The sequence below is a fragment of the Hipposideros armiger genome, unplaced genomic scaffold (genome assembly GCF_001890085.2).
Source record: "Hipposideros armiger isolate ML-2016 unplaced genomic scaffold, ASM189008v1 scaffold_1041, whole genome shotgun sequence".
NCBI lineage: Eukaryota > Metazoa > Chordata > Mammalia > Chiroptera > Hipposideridae > Hipposideros > Hipposideros armiger.
In genome coordinates, this window is record NW_017732391.1 from 372,523 (window position 1) to 377,499 (window position 4,977).

Below are 4,977 nucleotides of genomic sequence, written 5' to 3' on the forward strand. Positions count from 1 at the left end.
TGGCTTCTACCACCCCCAGGTCATGTCCCTAGGATGACCTTAGTCCTCTTAAAATGCTTGGCTGAGAAAGCTCAATACTGCCACAAATATGTGCTGTTTGTTTCAGCAAAAACCTGACTATAGTCCCCCAATCTCACTTTCCTTAGAGTAGTTTCTTTAGAAAACTTGCAATTATAAATCCTTTGTCCCTTTAAGATGTATCTTCTACACCCCAGGGTATCTCTCTCAAGAAGCTAGCCTTTTGGAATGTAATGATGAAGAAAGGCATTCCTGTTCTTCAGTCTCTGTGGGAGGAGCCTAACATTGATAAGCATCAGACAGCAAACTTGCAGATGTTCTAATCACATTGACCACTACACACCTCCCCTCTCAATGTCTTTCAGTTATTTTTCTTTAGTATATCCCATTGTTTAAAAAGCCTCCCGCCTTTTGTTTCACCACAAATGAGTTCAATTTGTACTGGAGTCTGGTACCCCACTGCAGAAAATCTGAAGAAAACCTGTCTTGTCATCTTTAACAAACATCTTTCTATTTTTCCTTTGACAATATTGAGCAGGACAATGACAATAAAAGCAATGCTCAGTGTAGCAGCAGGAAGCAGAATGAGTCACCTTCCCCTTACAACGGATCCTTAATACCTACAGGTAAAAGCCCAAACAACTGAGCATGGCTAACAATGACTGCCTGTCATTCCAGTCTCACCTTTCACCACACCCCAACCAATGCTCAGTGCTATACCCAGCTATAATATAATGTAAGCTTGCCCTTCCTGAAACAGAGCATACTTGTTTCTCACCTCCATAATTTTTTCAAAGGCTATTCCCTTTGTCTAGAACAGTATGAAAAGTAGGTCTCATATATTGAGCTTATAGGGTGTGGTAGGTTCCCTCATAAGAAATTTACATTCATTAGCACCATCAATGCACACAACTTTGTAAGGTACACGGTCCCCTTTTGCACATGAGGCAACTAAGGTTCAGTGAGTTTAAGTAATTTGCCTAAGGTCATTCAGAAAGTGGCAAAGCAGAATTTAACCCAGGGACTCTGAATCTCCCAACTGACTCAGCATTTACTCAAGACCAAATGTACCATACTACTTCCCCTCCTCCCAAGCTCGTTTTTTCCCCCTACCTTCTTCCCATAGCAAAATCTAGGCGTACTACAAAATACCACTCAAGACTCTACCACTTGAAATAGTCCCAATCCCTTTCCTCTCTGCTTTTATAGGGTTCCATGTTTGCTGTTATTATAGCCGTTGTCATATTCAGAGACAACATTTTTCAACCGTTTGTCTCTCCCACCTTGAAGGCAGAATGTCTGGGTCATTGTCACCTCAAGCCCAGTGCTTGCCACAAAATCCACACTCAGTTAAAGCCGGTTGTATAAATGCTTGAAAGTGGAGAGAGAGGAGCACGAGACGAGTAGTTGGAAAAGTTGTAGTAGTGGGGGCCTACATTGGTATTGACAGTGAAGAGAAGTAAACATTTTGGCAGAAAATATACAGACTTGTTGATTTGTTGCATGGCAGGGATTATAAAGAAGAGGGATTTAAAATGATCCATTCAATATATAATTATTGAACCTCTTCTGTGGTCCTAGCTCTGTGGTGAGCACTTGAATAACACTGAAGCTTACAGCATGGTTATTAGGAAAACAGTAAGGCCACTGGCAGGAAGAGAGAAATCCTTCTGGAGCAGTGATATGGTTGGGGATATGTTTGCAGAAAAGAACTGGATGTTCAAATTGATGATTCATAAAATCTTTGAGATGAACACGTCTACTTGTTTTGTTTTGATTGATTTTTAGGTATTTTTTCCAATAAGAAGAGAGATATATATTTGTCAATCATAGAAGAAAGCTTATTTCTGCCAGGTAGATTTTCTGTAGGTGGCAATGTAGCAAAGTGGCTTTGAATGAGCATTGGTTTGGTGGCTGCATAATCAAGATTGCAGGGCTATTAATGTTCCAAAGTTCTCACCATAAACCTGTATTGTTTTCTACTTTGCATAAATTTACATGCCAAATTAAGGGAATTTTAACCCACGGATAAGGGAGGAGGGAAAAAATTAATACAGTCTGAATAATTATATTCAAACCCAAATTAAGAGGCTGTTATGCATATCATATGCAGAATAGTTTAGTAAATCCATCAACTTAATCAAGCCCCAGATGAAGGGTGGCAAGCCACCATCAGTGGTATGCTGGTAAATATTCCACTAGCTCTCTGGGAGAAAAACGGTTCTGATTTGTAGGCCTTGCCGATTTCTGTGCTGAAAATACTCCTAACACAGACCATTTCAAACTACTTCTCTGACATCAGTGAACACAGAAGCCGGTATACGTGAGTTCCAGCATTCCACAGCCTTCATCTGAAGACTAAAACTTCCCACCTCTAACTTCTTGTGCTTCGAAACCTAAGAGCTTCTTCTAAGTGATGGACACTCTAACTGGTGAAAGGAACAAACACCCGTGAGAAGCGGCTTTGCGAAACAGCGAGCCACACGTCTCTTGAGTTTCTAGAACTTGTGGCCTCTTTGGGGAAGAACCAAAACCCAAAAGTATAGAAAAACAACCACTGGTACGTGAATGGGGTGACATTTGCTAACACAATGAGGGCTAAATGATTCCAATCTTAGACCAAGCCCTTCTGGCCCATCACTCCTGTGTGGTCCTGGAGATGGGCCAGGTGTGGAGGAGGGGCACAGGTCACGATGGTGAAAGAAAGCAAGTACCGGACAGCCCTGTGATTCTCTGCTNTTCTTCCAAATTAATTCAATCTTCTTACACTTCTTGTAAGTTTGGAAAAGTGTAGGTCACTCTTTTACTATCACTCAAAATCAAACGAAAAACCAGTGTAGCTCATTGGAAATGGTCCAATGTAAAAGACCAAAGAGAATCTGGATAAAATATGAATATTTCTGAATAGCAATATGAAAAAAATATTAATTCCACTCCAATATACAGGACTCCTGGAGAAAAAAATGGAGAGCACTTACCTTCCCACAAAAAAAGAAAAAAAAAAAGCTATGGCTTCTTTAACTTCAAAATCAGCATGACAGCTGCTTCATAAAAGGGACTGATTTTAGTCCCTCCCACTTAACATCTCCATTCGTGTGTAGCACCTGGACCAGCAGTATCAGCATCACCATGGTGTTGATAAGAAGGCAGAATCTCATTCTGCCTCCACCACAGACCTGCTGAATCAGAATCTGCATATTAAGAAGGCCTCTCCTGACAGGTGATTCAAATACATACACATTAATATACATACATTGATCTACTGAACCTTAGCACAGAATATAATGTTCCTTTTGTTGGAGATCATACTAGAAATAATAATTTCACTAAAAATAATAATGTAATAGTAGAAATAATAATAGAATAAAAATAGAAATGGTAATTTCACTAACATGATAATTTCACTGAAGTTATCTCTAAATACTAAGATTAATCTTTTAAAAAATTAGAAGAATGGGGATAATTTTAAATGTATGATTTTCAAAATAAGCAGTATGATTCAATTCAATTTTTTTTCCCTAAACTATTTTGTTGACATTGATATAACCAAAGGTTGAGGGAATGCATTTCTTCATGTGCAAATAGGGATAATATTGCTTACTCCACAGGTCTGTGGTGAGAATTAAATAAGATAATGTGTGAACAGCGCCAGGCATATGGCAGGCAGTCAAAACGCAGTAGACACTATAATCAATTTTATTTCCTCCTTTGCCCTTTTAAAGATGTGTAGATCTATAATTACAACAAAATTTAGTTTTATATTCCTTAAGTTTCTAGATATGTAAATAATGAGTCTAGATAAAGGAGAATCTCTGAACATGTCAGACATAAAACACTGATTCTACATTCTCCTGTGACTCAAAAGTAAACAGCACAATATTCACCGACACAATTATAATTAGAATAGGAAATGCTTCAGTTAGACTTTTTCTCAAGACAAAGATTATCATCAGGTTGCCATTCCCTTAGCATTCTCTCTCATGTGGCAAACCCAACACAATCTATATCTGTCAACAATGTTACTATTTCTAATCTTAGTCTCAGAACTGTGAGCTGTATAATGATTACTATGCCATATTAGCATTTGTGGGTTCCCTCGATACTAATAGGATGCAAAAGGTGACATGTGTATGGGTTGTGTCAAGTTGTCACACTACACAAAAACATGGTCCCAATCCCACAGGCTGTAATACCCACCTAATGATACACTCATGTCACAGAAGTACATAAATAGTATTCTGCTGCCCGTTAAGGCTCCCTTTGCAATAGGATCAGCTCAGGGGGGATGTATGTGAATGAGTGAACACATGTCATGTGAGATGATTAAAAATGAGTGGGTCCCTTTTAGAGATTAGTGGTTGTTAAATTATTTCATTCACTTGCTATTTGTGATGAATAATAAATCACTCTCACTGTCTGCAGTACTATTCATTTATTACATGAGGATGTTTAGAAGCTAATTACTCTGAGATAGCCTCCCAGCAAGAAGGGAGTAAGGGGATGGGGAATTCCAGCTCTGATTGCATTTCTTTTATGCTGGGCCTGACAGTGAGCCAGATTCTTTTTCAGGGCTACCCATAGTTATATCCATTTCCTACTTTTCTTTCAGGCTTCTGTTTAGAATGTCCTAGTGTTTGAAAGGCTGTTAGAGAGTCTTTAGAGATCACAATGTCCTTGAATCTAAACTAGTATTTCCTAGAGTTGTAAAATCTCAGCCTCTATTGGGTAGGTATCTGGAGTGCTCATTTCCTTTTGGGATATCTGTTAAACTTTTCATAGAATGTAAAACAAACACTCTCATCCCCTTTCCCCTAAGAATGCAATTAATCAATTCCTTCAGCCAGGGTTTCTTAAGTGCCTACTATATGCTCAGCACTCTGATAAGAGACTGTGGAAAAGAAAAATGTAAGCCATACTCTTGGCTCTGAAAGAGCTTAAAATCAAATCAGGGAAACAATA

General features: G+C 38.7%; 1 long non-coding RNA gene across 1 annotated transcript in view; it reads right to left on the reverse strand.

The window, feature by feature from the left end:
* The window catches only part of LOC109376045 (uncharacterized), a 105,605-nt gene that overhangs the window by 10,553 nt on the left and 90,075 nt on the right, over nt 1-4,977 (reverse strand). The window lies entirely within an intron of this gene.